General features: G+C 32.2%; 1 pseudogene; it reads left to right on the plus strand.

Annotated features, from left to right (window-relative positions):
- The first annotated feature begins 18,383 nt into the window (after positions 1-18,383).
- Positions 18,384-18,502, plus strand: LOC111741315 (annotated as a pseudogene).
- The last annotated feature ends 481 nt before the right edge of the window (positions 18,503-18,983 follow it).

Below are 18,983 nucleotides of genomic sequence, written 5' to 3' on the forward strand. Positions count from 1 at the left end.
TCGGAGATCCTATCTTGGAGCAATAACTTATTCTAAATTTTCATTTTTTTCCTCTCTTGAGACTAAAAACCAACTAGGTATTTTAGTTTAAAAATTTCAAAGTAATCAATAAAGATCTGAGTCTTTAAATCATGTATATACTAATTAAAATGAATATCAAATTAGAGAAGAAAAATTAATTGTCAACTTAGGAATTTTTAAAATTATTCTACCCTAAAATTATGTATAATTTTTTTCAAAAATTTAAGTCCCATTTGAAATAGTCTAAAATATTTTCATTGATTTTCTTTTTTTATATCAACTTATAACTATCTCAGGAAGTTTATGTTCTCTATTTATTTAAAATCATTTAAATAAATCTAACCCAATCCCAATTATAACAATTAAGTGGAATATTTCTTAATTACTATGTCAAGTAGAAATTATATCTGTAGACCAAAAATAAATCTAACCCAATCCCAATTATAACAATTAAGTGGAATATTTCTTAATTACTATGTCAAGTAGAAATTATATCTGTAGACCAAAAATAAATCTAACCCAATCCCAATTATAACAATTAAGTGGAATATTTCTTAATTACTATGTCAAGTAGAAATTATATCTGTAGACCAAAAAGAAACATTTTAGTATGAAGGGTCATGTATCAAATTATATCTATTCTTTGAGTTCCTACTCAGAGCACTTAAATGATTTATTCTCATGTAATTTTCATACTTTTAATTCTTAATTCTTTTATTAAAAAATAATGCTTTTTAATCTTAGTTTCTAATTGCCTATTTTAATTAAAAGGACAAAGGTCACGGTTTTCAGTTTCTTGGATAAATATGTAACTATAGTTTTTACTTGACTGTCAATTTTAGTTTAAATATTTTTTAAAGAGGTTAGTCCAGTGAAATGGAAATTATCTGAAACTAACCTTAGTTGAGAGACCTCTATTTAGGCAATAGAGACATAAAATTTGCTATATTAATATGAATAATGAGGTAAATAATTAATATTTTGCTCCCTGGGAGAGAGTAAAATTGTCAATATATTTAAAACAATGGCAAAATATAATTAGGATCTTCACAGACTTTAATATGCTAATATGAAAATTCCTTTGCAAGATTAAAGAGCCAAGAATTCCTAGAATGATTTTCAAATATAAATAAAAAAGCAATATTTCCATGAAACTGCAATTATATCTATATAAGCAACCCATTTATATCTATATCTGATAAGTTTTATAATTATGCATTTCAAAAAAACAAATGCGAAATGAAAATGCTTCTAATTCTCAGACCCAAAACCTTCTAGTCATCTTTACTTTTCACTCTCACTCAAACCAGTTTATGATTTACCAGAAAATACTTTTATTTTCACCTTCGAAATATATAATATTTGTCAATTATTTCATTGCCTTCATATCTGGGTTATTACAATAGTTTCATAAATTTCCTTTCTGTTCCTCTTCTTGTGTCCTTTCTACTGACAATTTAGCAGTCAAAGTAATCTTTCTAATATGTAAGTGCAATTATCATTCTTTTGTTCAAAAGTCTTTCACTGGCTCCCTATTTCTCTCAAAGGAAAAGTGAAAATTGTTAAAATTAACTACTGAATGGTGTCTCAATCTGTTGCAGTTGTACCGTCCACCTGGCTGTTCCTTAACACATTAGGCACATTCCTACCTCAGATCTTGTCTCCTTGCTCTTCAATTTATCTGTCTTTCCCTCAAATACACATACACGTGGCTCACTTTTCACCTCTTACATTATACCTACTTACATATAATTCTCCCAGTGATGAATATGTTGTCCATTCTTTTAAAAAAACTAAAATAATTTCTTCCATTATCAATTCTTGATTTATTAATTTAAAGCTTAAATCGCTATCTTTTTAATCATTTTTATTGCCTACTTTTCTCCAGAATTTTAAATCCAGGAGCTAAAAACATTTTGTTTATTTTTGTTACTGCTCCATTCCAATGGGACGTAAACAAACCTGGCATATAAACGACAAGTTTGTATTGTGCAAAGATAAGCAAACAAAGCAAATAAGGAAGGCAAATAATGTATGGAGTCCAAGAAAAAAAAAATCCATATGTATAATAGAATATAGGATTTAAAAGTTAGCATTACAGTATGTAGTGAAGAAATAATGCACCTGTTAATAATAAATAATTCATAAATATGGCTTATATCATGTGGAGGAAAAAATTTCATGTCACTATATACACAGAAAAACATTTTGAACAAAAATAACCTTCAATGCAAGTACCTTACTATAAAATCTTTTTAGAAGAAATTATTAAGTAGTGATCCTCATGAGTCTTGAATCTGAAGGGATTCCTTGTATACATTACAAAAAATGTATCAAGGAAATGGTTGATAAATCTGACTACATTATATATCAATACACTTTTACTATGTAAACATAACTAAGAAAAATTGGAAGGCTAATCAGAAATTGAAAAAAAAATTTCCAATACATTAATTGAAGAAAGGATTGTTGCCTTTTCTTCTAAAGTATTCCTACAAGGAAATATGAAAAAGACAAGAAACCTAATAAAAAATTTGGATATGAAAAGGGTTTGAAAACTCAGTTCTCAAAAGAAGGCCAAATAGACACAAATATGACAATCTTACTAGAAGTGCAGAAAATATATATATCGAGTAAAAAAAGAGAATTCTATTATATGTGGGAATTTATTGTGTATGTGTGTTTTATACTGAACTATAAGGCCATTACCTCTATTACACAGCTGTTTATTAAGTAACAGATTTTGGAAAAATCAGTGTGGATCGATGCTATGGGAGGAAAAAACTTCTCTTTTATTGTTAGGGCATGGCTAAGTGAATATTAGTTTTTGTAGGGTTTATTTGTTTGTTTGTTTGTTTACTTTTGACAGGGAACATAGCATTGAATAGAGAAAAAAATAGCCCAAGGCCTATTCTATTCCTATTTCTGTATAACAGTCCACTCCAACAGGAAAAAAAAAAAATTATTATGCACATGGATTCTGTAGGTGAGGAATTAAGAAACACTGTAGGGGTGGGGTTTTTTTCATGATGTGCTAGAGTTGGCATCACTGACTAGAGTGAGCCTTTTGTCTGCATCTCTTATCTTCATTCATGTTCAGTGATGCCATGTAGCTTGAAGTTACCCAAACAGATATGGTGGGGATTTTCATACCATGAAAACTGGCAAATTCTACAAACAAGGGTTCCCCTCTCCCTCACATCATAAATCCAGTTGTTAAACTTTTCCTGCTCCATGAAGTTGGGGGAATCCAGCTGTTGAGACGCCAAAATCTGGTGGTTACTTAACTAGCTAGGGGCACTGCAATGCTTTATCTGTAGAAAAACTCCACTAAAGAGCTCTTAAAGATTTTGGTGCCATCGTTCCGCTTATTAAAATATTTTCAAAGCCTTGCATCCTAGGTGATAAAGCTAAGCCTTACATAATATATCTACTCTAAAATTCTTATCTCCTTAAGCCATTGGATACTGTTCTCTACAGTATTCCAAGGGAGTTATGAGATCTCAGTTAATACAGGATAGCCAACTTTAGATACATATTTTGATTAACTAACCAGTCAACTCTTAGTGCCATCCTAAGACATTTGAGGTCAATATACTGACTTAAAAGTCTGTGTTGGGAGATAGGCATTAGGACAAAGATTAATGGAGTCAGCCTTACTGTGCATGCAAATTTACGAGCTATGAAGAGCCATGTTTCTGCCCTGCAGGCCAGAGAAGTCTGTAGGCCAAAGGGTTGAAACAGAGAGCTGATACTGATTTATAGATAGATGCAGAGACTGAGAGATGAAGAAACTGAAGAAGAAAGTCTTAAATAGAACCACTTCTTTTTTATTTTTATTATCGATGTGTATAAGATGCCTACTTAAAGGTAAATGTTTGGAAAGGAATCAGAAAAACAGTCTACCAATTTCTTAAGTGTTTATCCTGAGGGCCAAGATTCAAAGGAAATATGCTCCATATTTCATTATCTATGAAAGTAAGATAACACTAATTACCCAATCAGACATAAACAATTCAGATAACTTATCCAGTGTCAGACATTGCTAACAAATTCAATGATATAGGTCATTCTGAGTGCAGGAAAACAGGGAACATCTTAGATCCTTTCTGTCCACATAAAAATGTTCTCTGGCTCTGATTTTTGCTATGGATCTTTTGAAACGTTGCAAACAGAGCGTCACTTACAGAGAATGAAGCAATTTTGGTGACAACACATCTTCATTTTATAATCTGACGAGTATATAATGTGACATTTTGTAGTGATGTATAGCACATCAATCTGTACATTCCATGTTTGTTTATCATAGCCAATCCTAGACATAACAGGTTCATCCTACTGAAAACATCCATACTTAAGTATTTTCCTACTAGTTATTACCATTAGTATGTTTGCCAAGAGGTCTGTCATTAGAATATTTAGTAATCCTTCCTTTTCTTCCTTCCTTCTTTCCTCCCTTCCTTCCTTCATTTCTTCCTTCTGAATGAATGAATGAAATAGTGTATCTTCCCTTAAATTATTTATTCATATAAATTTTACATCATTTTAAAAATAATATGGTTTAATAATTTCATGATTTAATAATTCATTTCAATCTAGCCTATGCATAATTTAACTTATAGTAACATTCCTTTCTGAAACAATAGAATTGTCCCTCTTTTTGTCTTCCACGAGAGCACTGAATTATCCTTTGTTTTCAAATAGGCTGGTCTCCTGGAATTAGTTTGCCTCTCAACTGTATCATTAATTTCCTGTGTTTATTGCACCGTTTTCATTGGACACAAATATATCTTGAAAACAACTTTCATTAAAAAAAAACCACTCCTCCATCTCGACTCTCCATAAAGTGCCTATTTTATGAATTATCTCACATCTCAAAATATTTGCTTACACTTGCTATCTGCCATGCACAACTCATTCTTTCCTCAACATATTTCATTCATATTTATTAAGGTCTTCAGTGACAATTATGTTTCTAAAGCCAGTGGATAAGTTTTAATTCTCCTCCTGTTCAATCACTTAACAGCAATTGATATAGCTGGCATCTCCTTTTTTTTTTTTCTTTTTGTCAGATTTTGTTTTCTAGACTTCTCTTGACACCACACCCATCCAGTATTATTCTTCCTCTATTGTTTGTTCCATCTGTTTTGTTATCTTCTCCAAGAGACCTCCAAATGTTTGCTTGCTCCAGTGCTCTGTGACCAGTCCTTTTATATGTGTAATCTCACTGAATGTTAGTCTTTTAATAAGATGAGTAAATTGATGAATTCTCCCCCGAAATCTGATGTCCTGTATCCAACTGCATCCTTGACTTCTGATTTAAATATTTAACATAGTTCTCAAATTGCCAAAGCAGAACTATAGTATATTAACCTCCCTCAAACTGCTCCTTCTGGATTCCTTCTCATTAATTCATTTAACCAATATTTTGATTGCTAACATGTACCAGGCACCAATGGTACACCTAAGGAAACAAAGCAGATTTGGTCTGCCTGGTTCAGGTAATAAGTAGATGGACTTTTTGAAAAAAAAAAAAAAAAACTCACAAAAATATATTAAATTATATTAAATCAATCTGTTTCTTAATCATGAAATGAGAAACCTAAACAATGTCTGTAATAAAAAAATATTTTCCCTGAAAAAAATCTTTTGCTATAAATTTGAAATATTTTCTATGATTACCATTGCTTTTACATATATGTAAGTTTAAATTCGGACTTTTTTTCAGTTACCTTATAATAAACTTCTCATCAATATGGAACTTATTTCGGGTATCTCCCAGGTGACAATCAGCCTCTGACACATTGAGACAGCTTTTCTTGTTCCTTTGGAGAGTATGCAATGATTTAGATTCATTTGAGCTTGTTTCAGGTTCAACTGTGCATTATATACTCAACTGGCGTTATCCATTCCTGCATTTAAGAAGAAAATTCAAAATAAACAATGGTAGTAGAGTGATTATAAGGAAAATAAAATAAAATCTTTGATTACTCAATTCTGAAATTCTATAATAGCATTTGGGTTGTTTTTTGTTCAGAATTTAAAACAATGAAACAGTTCAAAATGCCATTTTGTTTGATGTGTCAATTTTTAGTTCATATGAAAATAATTTTACTAAATGTAAATACTGGTTTTAAAAATAAAAATTATTTTTAAATTATGGTTATGTTCCTAAAAATGAATTAAGAAAATTATAATGATTACCAACTATTATTATATTATTATATATTTTATAATATATATTATATATTATTCTATCATACAGAGGATAAGTTACATGCACACGACTGGCAGATCAGCCTTTGAAGAAATAAAAAGTTGGAAGAGAGTAGAGAGAACATCTAACTTCAGTTATCACTAGATCCAAGATCTCAACTGATGCCAAGGGGTTTTTTTCTTATCTTGGTACTGCTCTCCTTTTAGTATTGGTTTCATTCTGTGGTCAGTTTACTCCAAGTGGCCATAAAGATGAATGCAAGCAAGTCCAGCTTTGAATGCCCTGACAGTTCCTAATTCTAGTATTGAGAAAGACTATTTCTTTCCCAGAAAATTCCTATCAGATGTTAGTGATGAGTCTCATTAGCTAAGTTAAGGTCACGCACCAATCCTCAAACCAATAACTGGGACCACAAGAATGGAGTTCTCTTATAAACTCATCTGGATTAAGTCCCTGCCTCTGTTGCTTGTGTGTAAAGTGGAGAGGATTCTCTGTGATACTATAACCATATAGATTGTGTTAGGATTAATTCCCAATAGAAAATTAAAGATAATGTTTATTCTTCTATATAATGGAATAAAGGAAAATAGGAAGTAAAACACAAGAAGTGATCCATTATAAGCATTTTTAAGAATAAACATTTTTTTCTTGAATACGCACTTAGAACACCTTGAATATTCACTTAGAAAACCTTTATGAAATCAATAGATATGCACACATATTTCTATGCCTTTATTAATATTCCCATATTGTTTTCATAAAGAATGGTATATTTTGCAGGACATGGAATATTTGAATGACCTATTTTTAAATTATTTTCGCCATTGTTAATAGTGTTATTTTCTATTTTTTCTAGATTAATGTACAGGAAATTATAACTCATCTTTTAATACTGTAATTTAAAAAATTTCTAGTGGAGTCATTCCTGGTGTAGTCAAACATTGTCTTATACATTACTTTTGCACTATTATTTCTCATGTGAATTGCAGATTTATGCCTCTTGATCATTTGTCTATTTTAAGTATTTTGGGTTTTATAGTCTGAAAAGAAATACACTCCCTCATTCTTATGTCTCTTTTTAATTGATTTCTTTCCCGGAAATCATCAGAAATGAAGTAACTATTAACTGAACTATGTACTGAGAATATGTGGTGAATAAAAAAATCTTGTCACACCCTTCATGGAGTTAATGTTCAGTCCAGTAACATTTTTCAGAAATATAAACAATGTTTATAATCATACAAATATTTCTTTTTTAAATTTTCTAAATTTGTATATCTTTAGAATAATTTTTTAATGACTGCAATTTGCATTCCTCAAAGTGTTGACTCCCTGGACACTTGTGCCAAATAAGATAAATATTACTGGAAACATGTTCAATAATCAAATATATCTGGCAACATTTGGGCTAAACAGAGTTAATAAGTTCCACTGCCATTCTTTGTGAGTATAAATATTACTAAATAATGTAGATATCTGAGAGGAGGACGAGTCAGTCATGGTTCTCAGTCTTACTTTTTATCATGAAGTCTTTTCTCTGGATCATTAATTAGGGCTTATATTCACAGGATGTCTGTTTGAAAAAAAATGCTACAGTATTGTATTTTTTATATTAAAAAAAGTTTTATTCTATTATCCATCTAGAGCAGTAGTCCCCAATCTTTTTGGCACCAGGGACCAGTGATTCATCTAATGCCTGATGATCTGAGGTGGAGCTGAGGCAGTGATGCTAGCTTTGGGAACAGCTGCAAATACATATGAAACTTCCCTCACTGGCTGGTCACTCACCTCCTGCTATGTGGGCTAGTTCCTAACAGGCCATAGACCGGAACCGGTCCGCAGCATGGGGGTTGGGGACCCCTAATCTTGAGCATCTTTAAATAAACAATATAAATTATAAATATAGATTATTTTTTCAGGATATCTAATTATTATAATGAATTAAATCTATTTTTGGCTCTTTTGCTAGATATACAAACATATATTAAACTTATATATAACACTGGCTGTTTCTAGAATTCTGAGAACTTTGCAGACATTAAAATATTTTAATAGCCTACTGTTTTTTTTAACTATTAGCCTGCATTTTGTTTTTTTAAATTAATATTTTCTGATCATTTCCAATCTATTTTTGAAATGCATTTCAATACATGTTTTCAGCCTATAAAATTATCTTATTGGTATTGCATTTCTACTACACTGAATTTATTTATCAAATTAGGGAAATTAAAAAAGGGAGAATATTCAGTATTTTCCATCCAAGAACATTATATGCCTTTCCATTATGCAAATTTTCAATTCTTGTTAAAAACTCAGATTTTGGTAATTTTTCGTATTTTTGATAATTTATTATTTTTGGTAATGGATAATTGTTTTATACACTGATTTTTTAAAAACATTTCTGCATCAATATACATAAAAGAGATCACTTCAAAGTTGTTTTTTATTCATTTATGTGTTTGTTTTTAGTGTTTTAATACCATTACAATTAAGGAACAGGCTTCATCATTCATATTTTTAAAATATTTTTCGAATCAAAATCACATGCCATTGAACTAATCTTACCATCTTACTTTAGCTTTTATGACTCAATAAGTTATATATAAATTATAAATAATTTTATTTTGGGGCAGGATTATTTTGTATGATAAATGACTATGATTGTAAAAATATATTACATGTTTTACTCAAAACCACCAAAATATATATGCATATAAATTCAACTTAGTCAATCTTTTTGAAACTATCTTTCGAGTGATTTTTTAAGTCATATGAAGAGTATTTATTAAATTACAGTAAGTTTTTTCCCCTATCTTATTTATTATTCAGGTTGATTATAAATCTTACCAATTAAATTTGGCTCTGAATTAGGTTAGCTTTTTAAAAAACATTCTATATGCACCACTACACTTCTCAAAGACTACACTTTTATTACGACCTCAGGTTTAAATTTAAATCTCTACTCTAGACAGCCTGGAGTAAGGAAAAGATTAATGATCTGGGTATAAGTTATGCCAAGTCTTTTGGTAATTCACTTTGTGACATGAGACAAATTACTTTCACATTCTAGACCTTGGGTTTCCCAGTGAATGTATACACCATAGACAGATGCTCATATCCTATGCAGCATTTTTTGGGAGGAACTGACACATCCCAATACACAATTACAATGGCTTTGATGAGACTAAAACCCATCACAGACTCCAGAGGGTGCTGAAGGTAACTCAGATCTGGACAATCTGAACTGTTTCCATGGCAATAATCACATTTTCAGTGACTGATTATGAGCTAAACCAGGACAGTAGGATCAATCCTAAGACTTTTGTGGACATTTTGGAGAAGACAAATTCTCTTCTCGCTAAGGTACTGAAGCTGGTGGACATCACTGTCACCACCTAGCAAAGTCTGGCTGAGGAAAACAATGGGGAGAGAAACAATTTACAAATAATAAATGTACAATACTCTTTATGATAATTTCTTTATAGCTAATTGATATATTCCACAATATATTAATTAACCTTTTAATAAACTATTGTATCATAGCTAACCTTTGGTAGCAATAAAATACCAAGGGTGGTTCTGACATGAATAGTGATTGTTTCACTCACAGTATTGTGTAAAACCAAAGTGAAACAAGAAATATACCAAACCTTTTAAAAATAATTTTAAATTTTTTCAGTTATAGTTGACATACAATATTATAATAGTTTCAGGTGTATAACATAGCAATTAGACATTTACGTAACTTATGAAGTAATCACCCCAATAAAACTAGTACTCATTTGATACCATACATAATTATTACAGTATTATTGGCCATATTCCCTATGCTGTACTTGACATCCTTGTGACTTTTTATAACTGGCAATTTGTATATCTTAATCCCTTTCCCTTTTTCACTCATCCTCTAAACCCTCTCCCATCTGGCAAACATCAAAATATTCTTTGTATCTGAGTCTGTTTCTATTTTATTTCGGTTTTTAAATTCTACATATGAGTGAAATTTTATGGTATTTGTATTTCCTTGTCTGACTTAGTTTACTTAGCATAATACCCTCTAGGTCCATCCACATTGTCCCAAATGGCAAGATTTCATTCCTTTTTATGGCTGAGTAATGTTGCATTACACACACACACACACACACACACATTCTTTATCCATTCGTCCATCGATGGGCACTTAGGTTGGTTCCATATCTTGGCTACTCTAATTAATGTTGCAATGAACATAGGGGTGCATGTGTTTTCAAATTAATGTTTTGGTTTTCTTAAGATAAATACCCAGAAGTAGAATTGCTAGGTCATATGGTAGTTCTATTTTTAATTTTTTGAGTAACTTCTATACTGTTTTCCATAGTGGCTGCACCAATTTACAATCTGACCAAGAATGCACAAGGATTTCCCTTTTTTCTTTTTTCTCATGATCACTTTGGCTATCCAGGGTCTTTTGTAGTTCCGTATAAATTTTAGCAGTATTTGTTCTAGTTCTGTTAAAAATGCCATTGATATCATGATAGGGATTGCACTGAAGCTATAGATTGCTTTGAATAATACGGACATTTTAATGATGTTAATTCTTCCTATCATGAGCATGCTACATTCTTCCACTTACTTGTACCTTCTTTAATTTCTTCAATGTCTTAAAGTTTCCAAGTATAGAGTTTTTACCTCCTTGGTTATATTTAATCCTAGACATTTTATCTTATTTTTTAATACAATTGTAAATTGGATTGTTTACAACATATGCCAAATCTTTACTGTTCAAAACAGGTGTAAATTACCTCTTTACTGAGTTATATGTAATTTTTGAATACTGTTAAGACTATTTCCTCATTTTTTTGCTGTTCACAATGTAATTGCTAAAAGTGTGATGCATCTTTAAATTTAATTTGCACTATTAAAACTAAATTTTGCCCATCACACTAGCCAATTAACAAAACAATGAATCATGCTCCAGTTTGTAGTATTTGTTAATTTCTGATTTTTAAATTTATAAATTTCACTATAGCCTATTTCAATCTACTATCATAACATCAGTGAGATTTCATACTGGGAAGAGATCTGTATTTTCACCATACATATAGTAGATTTAAATCTTAAGAGGCTATAGTAAATGTAGTAAAATATTAGGAAATTATGAGTTTCATGTATGTATTACTTTTGACTTTAACATAACATATTTTAGTCTAAGTTTATACAATTTAATTTTAATAACAGCTGTTTAACAACTTTAATAATTTGCTCACAAACATCCTAAAAATTTAACTTCCACATTTAAACTTCTATCTTCTTTGTGTCAGTTACTGGACCTTAAAATGGATAGTTTTGAGTATCAAATGAGATAATTGATGAAGAATTTTAAAAAAAATTATAGTTCTTACCAAAAAAAAAAAAATGCTTATTTGGTACCAATAACCTCATGAAGGTAGTAAACCCCACTTAACATTAGTTTCCTTATGTATAAAATAAGGTTGATAAAAGAATCTTCTTTACAGGAATCCTATTTTAAGAATTAAGTGAGACTTATGAAGCTCTCAGTACAGTTCATGGGCATAAAAATTAAGTAATACTATCTAATGCTCTCAAGTAAAGGGCATTATCTCCTGCAGTAGCATCTCTTCTTTGTTTTGCTTATAGTGGGGAAAATAAGTTTTGGCCACTCATGTTGTCTTGGCAAAATTGTACCCTTTTGACAGGGCTTCTGTGATATGCTGTTGCCTGGCTGACCTTATTTCACAGTCTTAAAACTCCAGTCAGCTTCTTCAAATTCTTAGTTATCTGGATAGTCCAAACACATGAGTAATCCTTAGTGTTTCCAAAGTGCTTCCTTTCACATATTATCTGTTGCCTAGGGATTTACTCATGATAATCTCCCTGGGAAATTCTATCAGTGAATTAGAGGTTGATGTGTCATAATCATAAAGTAAAAATACTTACTACTCAGCGCCAAAAAATGAACATATAAATAATCTGCACATTTTTTTAAAAAAAATCATTATCACTCTAATTGGGAGCATTGTGTTTGGACAGATTGGAGTTAGGTTGTCCCATTCATAAAGGAGAGTTTCTCAAACAGCAAACCTGCTTTTCAATGATGTGCCAATCACTGGCTCAAATAATTCAGGAAAGTTTTCATTGAATATCTTCTTTCTCTAAATTCCAGTAAAACTGGATAAAGTGATTTAAAATATATACCGTTTTCTCAACTGTAATTTTAAATACAAGTGGTTACAAAATATTATTCTTAAAAACAGTGATTGCAATTCTTAATTAAATTAGCCTACATATAGTTTACAAAATATAGTACAGTATTAAATCATTACATTCTTTTTCATTAGCTCAGTTTACAATATTAGAATCTAATTACAATATTAGAACATCTCCCATTTTTAAGATTTCACACTCTACTAATTTTAGGCTCCTCTGTGTAGAATTACAGTGATTAAAGAACTTCATTCTGTCATGATCTTGATTCACTAAATAGCATAGTTCATTAGTTCCAAAGTTCCTTTCTGAATCTTCAATTTACATTGCCACTGGAATTAAAGCATATTTTAAATAAATTTTACTCCCCAAACTGATGTTTTACTACATGCATTGAATCATATACTCTCTAAGATTCTAAGAGATATACTTAAGTTTCTTTGGGAAAAATAATAAGAGAGAAAGCTAGCTGTTTAACAAAATCCAAGAAATACAGATGAAAGGCCAAGCAATACAGAAAGAAATATTTTCCCTTGAAAGCCTTGGTAAATAATGTTGAAGCAAAGAAATTCCAAACCTTTGGAGTGAATCCTGGTCTAATGCGGGACAGTGTTGACATTTGTATAAGATAGAGTTAATTTTGGCAGGTCAGAATAAAATGAAATGTATTGATGAGCTCTAGCGTGAAACTACTCTAGAGAGGGCTAAAGCTATATTTTCCAGTGAGTTATAGAGAGTAATGAAATTTTTAACTGTTTTTATAAACAAACAACCCATATATCTAGATTTAGGCATTTTGGTAAATTAGATTGTTTTTCAAAATATTTATTCTCCCCTCCCACCTCTATGGAAAGATCATTCTACCAGTTGAGTTGGTCATATATCTTGCTGTAGTCAATGGTATGTTAGCAGATATGAGAAGAGTAGAATAAATTCATCTCGAGCATATCTGAATGAAACTTACAGGTAAATATGAAGCAAAAGCAGAGCCATTCAAGCAAGCCCAGCCTGTGTCAGCTAACACCTTAGCAGACGTATAACTGTGATAAGAGAATAAATTGTTGCTTTAAGTCACTGAGTTTGTGTGGTTTGTTATACAATATTATACATCATAAATATAGAAATTAATACCACAAAGGGAATGTTACTTTAACAAAAACCTAAACTATGTGCCAATATACTTTGCTATCAGGTAGTAAAGAGAGAGGAGGTTGTTAAGAAAACCATCATCCTCTTAATGGTTATACAAAAAGGAGGGGGAGGCAGTATAAAAATTTATTATCCAACTATATGGAGAAATCTCTGTAGGGTTATTTAGTAGAGGGAACTGAGAATAAAGGATTATTATTATACTTACACATAGTACTAAAGTATTTAACAAGTGGAAAAGAACAAGTACTCTCCAAATTAAATGGTACAGCAAATACAAATGGATTTGGGTCATAAACAACTGGTATAGCTGTAACAGTGCAAACCAACTTAAAACACACTTTAGTTCTGTATTCTTTAGCACTCCACAGAGTGGACAGATTTCTCTATATTAACTAGAAAAAATAAAAAAGAGTAGAATAAAAGCAAGTAATTTTTTTGCAACAAAAAAGGAATAAAGACATTCTAATTCTTCGATAACTTTATAATAATTATTCTTTTCTCCTACCCCAATATTTATAGTGAGGACTTTTTTTCCCCTAATTTCTATGATGAAAAATTAGATTTGCATCTCAGCCCCCAACTAGATCACACTACAATATAAAATATAAACTCAGAGTCAATACTGTACCAGAACTTTTTTTATTATTTTTGGCAACTCTGTAAAGATCTGTTCTATTAACCCACTATATGTTGCACATAAGGAAATTAAAAGGTGCTCTGAACATTTGCTTGTAATATTTTCTCCACTTTGAAAGCATTTTCTATTCCTTTCCTAATAAAAATCCTATTTTAGGCACATTGTACTGGTTGATTTTCTATTTGTTCCACCAGATCCTCTTTCTGTTCTTTTCTGCCTTGTTCTGTGCCAAAGAATTTGGTAGGTAGTAGATTTTAGGAATAAAAGAGAAAGATATTGAATGAGGGCTCTTTATTTTTATTTTCAACAGTTAACTCTGCTCACTCACTCCATCTGGGATAGTTATATTCTGATCCAGATATCACATTCTGGTATCATGTCCCAGTTCATGAGAGATCATAAGGCTGATGGCTTTCCATGAGGCCACAAGCAAGAGAAAGTTTCATAGTAGACAAAATAATAGCATTACCTGGCCTTTATAAACTTGAGGTATCCCTGGCACATAGGAAATTGTTTGGAGCTTTGGGAATGTTTTCATAAAAGAAACAGAGTGAACTCCCTTAGGATTTTTGAATAATGCAACATTGCCTTCCTGTGTTAAATAGCATCCTTTTGAAAAGTGACTCTGGGGTTGCTTCTGGATCCTTGTAGACTTATCAATGCCCAATGGGATACCAAGTGACTATGGAAACTGAAATGGGTATCACAAACTTTGAGTTACCTGATTCACCAAGTGATAAAGTGGGATGTACATAGTTGCATTCTATTATTAAAGAGAAAAAAATAAATGGAACAAGGATTGAGTTTGCCTGGAATCTATAAGGAAATTGAATGAATAGTAAGCATAGCCTATCATGGTACTTATTCCTATCTTTCTTATCTCTGCCTCGACACAATCCTGTGTCTTTACAGATAATTCTCTGTGATGAGCTGATTGGGAAAAAAAGGTTAGGCCTAGTTTGCAGATAGCTATGTATCATGTATTGGCACCCAACAGGAAAAAGATGGTTATGCAGTATAGCTTCCTTCAGAGATGTCTCTGAAAGACAGTGGTGAAGAAAAATTCTCCTGGTTAGCAAAACTACAGCAATACATCTTGTTGCCTCCTCCAATAGACAGATGACCAAAAGTGCAGATCTATACTCACTGATGCACATTGTGTAATGGATTGACTAGCTGGTTAGAAAATTGGAATTAAAATTATATTGATACAAAAATATTGGGGTAAAGTATAAAATTAAACCTCTTGTAAGGAACACAAGCATGAAAATATCTGTCCAACATAAATATTCACCAAACACCATCCATGATCTCTTCATAATCAGAGGAAAAAGATAGTCCATTATTTTAAAGTTGTTCCGCTTTTTTCGAAACTCCATAGTTTATCCAATAACTCCAGGTACAAAATGGCTATGATGGCAGGAATGGTGTATATTAATTTACTTAATGACATTGTTATTTCACGAAGACTGCCTTGCTTTTATTGTTGCTGAGTGCCAGAAATGCCATTTCAGAGGCCAGTGCTGAGCTCCTATTATGACTGCATTACTCAGGGAGACCTGCCCACCACTAAGATGTAGGCTTATTATAATAAACTTATGAAGGAAGAGGACAGTAAAGTTGCCTCAAAGTAGTTACCCCTGCTACTTTGCAATCAATGGATATGGAGGCCTACTAACCAAGATATGAACATTTCCACTAAATTACAGTCATGGGTCTATTAAATTCTAAGGTACGAGCTCCTGTGGGGTGGCTCTTTTTCATGGCTTTAAGCTCTCTCCAGGCTTCATTAACCTTCAGCAACCTCTTCCTTCCTCTTGTTCCTCTATGTCTAGATGTGGCAACAATTTATTGATGCTCCCAGATCCTGGGGACTTCATATTGCTTAGCTACTGTAAACAGACCTTCATTAAATTCTTTTCAGTTAAATCTTTGCGTGTGCCACCTGTTTCCTGCCAGTATTGTGACTGCTACAGACACCCATAAAATTCACCCTAAAAATTAGCTTCCTTTCTTCCAACTGTCTCTCCCTAAGCCTCTATCTAATCTCTATCTGCATTAAATGTTCCAAAAAGAGGCGATTTTATTCTTTGATATAGATGAAATTGTATTTATATAATCACTTTTAATTACATGGGATCTTAATGAGACATAAAAATCATATTCTTTAAAAATGACAATGAATTAGGGATTTTTGAAACTGTAAATAATAGAACTACTTCAGCCTAGTGGAATTTTAATCTTCTCAGAGGGATTTCCCTTCCTAAACATCTTTCCTTATACATTTTTGCTAAACAAGATCACTGAGTTACTTCAGGTTCTATGGGTCAGTGAATATTAAATCTAGAAAGGATTTTGGGGATTAACCAAATTCAGTTTCTTCATTTGATAAGCCAGGAAACCACAGGTCAAGAGTTGACAAGTAGCTTATTCAAGATGCCATAACTAATGCCAGAACTAATGCCAGCAAAGCAAGGTTGGGTCCCTCACTCCCAATACATTGGTGACATATTACTTCTGGAAAAGACACATTGCTTCTTGCATAAAACTTGTGCTACTGAAAAAAAGTGCATATTCCTTTAAATTAAAAAATAATGTAAGCGCATTTATGAGGAGCATGATATAGAAAATTACAGATATAAATAGGCATATATAGATAAACCCAGGGATTAAGTGGTCTGCTAGTCAAAGAGGATGGTCTTTGATTAAAGAATGGAATTTCTGAGATGGAATAATGGCTCCTTGAATCACTGCAGTAACTGTATTTCTTCAGATCAGAAAAACTACAAATAACCTTGCTTCTGGCAAAGCCAACAGGTTCTCTCATTTTTATAGCCTTTGGATTGGGTTTAATATGAAAGGATACAAGAACTGTGAATGGCCTGAAGGCAACCACATTCATTATCAACATCTCAGAGACCTCCCAGAGATCTTGTCTAATATAATTCGACACATGTCTTCAGAGAATAATAACTTTGACCAAACTACACTAATAGACTCCAGCAATCAGCCCAGGGGGATGAGCTTAGCAAAAACATGTAGACAGCTTGAAGAAAATGGGAGAGATTGGAGGGAAAGTGACCTAGCAGGAGGCTTGAATTCAGACTGAATTTGATTAAAAAGTTGATTTAAAAAAATAAGAACAAAAAACATAGAAAGCATGTCTTTACATTCTAATGCAATGCTTTACCTATGAAGCAATTACAAGCACACCTCATTTTATTATGCTTCACTTTATTGCACATCACAGATACTGTGTTTTTTACAAACTGAAAGTTTGTGGCAACCCTGCTTTGTGTCAGTCTTTCAGCGCCATTTTTTTCCAACAGCATTTGCTCACTTTGTATCTCTGTGTTACCTATTGATAATTCTTGCAACATTTCAAAGTTTTAATTATATTTGTTATGGTGACCACTTCAGTGAAGGAAGTAACTACAGATGTAGTGAAAACAACAGAAGTATGTGACTGTATTGTTAAAATCTCACGAAGTTGCATCTTATGGATGAGCAAAGAATATGGTTTCTTGGATAAAAACTACTCCTGGTGAAGATGCTGTGAAGACAGTTGAAATGACAAGGATTTAGAATACTATACAAACTTAGTTGATAACGCAGTGGCAGGGTTTGAGAGGATTGATCCCAATTTTGAAAGAAGTTCTAGTGTGAGTAAAATGCTATGAAACAGCATCACATGCTATAGAGAAATCATTTATAAAAAGAACAACCAATTGATGTGGCAAAATTCATTGTTGTCTTATTTTAAGAAATTGCCACAACCACCCCAGCTCTCAGCAGCCACCATCCTGATCAGTCAGCAGCCATCAGCATTTTCACCAGCAACCAGCAAAAAGATCAGGACTTGCTGAAGACTCAGATGATGTTAGCATTTTTTAAAATTATGTACATTGATTTTTTTTAAGGTACAATGCTATTGCACACTTAACAGACTATAGTATAGTGTAAACATAACTTTTATACACACTAGAAAACCAACAAGTTTGTGTGACTCACTTTATTAACGTGAGATATTCACTTTATTGCAGTGGTCTGGAAGTGAAGTGGCTATAGCTCCCTGGTATGCCTGTAGTTTATTTTTTAAAAATAACTTCAGATTCAGAGTATCAGTTTTGCTACAGTTAAAGGTGAAGCAAAGTCTACAACTATGCTACCCTGAACGTGCCCGATCCCTTCTGATCTCAGAAGCTAAGCAGGGTCAGACCTGGTTAGTACTTGCATGGGAGACCACCTAGGAAGACCAGGTGCTGTAGGCGTGAAAAAAAAAAAAAAAAAAAGGTGAAGCAAAGAGTACCATTAAACTAAAGTTGCCACATTTGTCTTTGGCAGCTTCTAATCCTTACTTTCAAAGTGGGTGCCCTAAGGGCGACTGGAACCTAGCACAGGAACAGAGCACAGGGAAGTTGCTCAAGAAATGCATTCAAGGAATGGAAGGCCGATATCACATGTACCACACATCAATATCAAAACTATAATTGAAAACTACAATGAAAATTTACAAAAAAACAAACTACCAATTATGAAGGGATCTTTCTATGAAGTTCCAGAAGATTCCCCAGTAACTTGGAAATGCCTCATTATAGTATTTTCATTCAATAGTGTATCATTTATTGGTGGGGTAAAAAATTAATTTGTCATTATTTTCTTAGAGTTCTCTCGCCAACCCTCTACTCATGCTTTCAAAATTATATGCTAAATTATAGACCAGGTATGCTGTCTCTATTTACCTTCTTAGAG

The sequence above is a fragment of the Pteropus vampyrus genome, unplaced genomic scaffold (assembly GCF_000151845.1).
Source record: "Pteropus vampyrus isolate Shadow unplaced genomic scaffold, Pvam_2.0 Scaffold76, whole genome shotgun sequence".
NCBI lineage: Eukaryota > Metazoa > Chordata > Mammalia > Chiroptera > Pteropodidae > Pteropus > Pteropus vampyrus.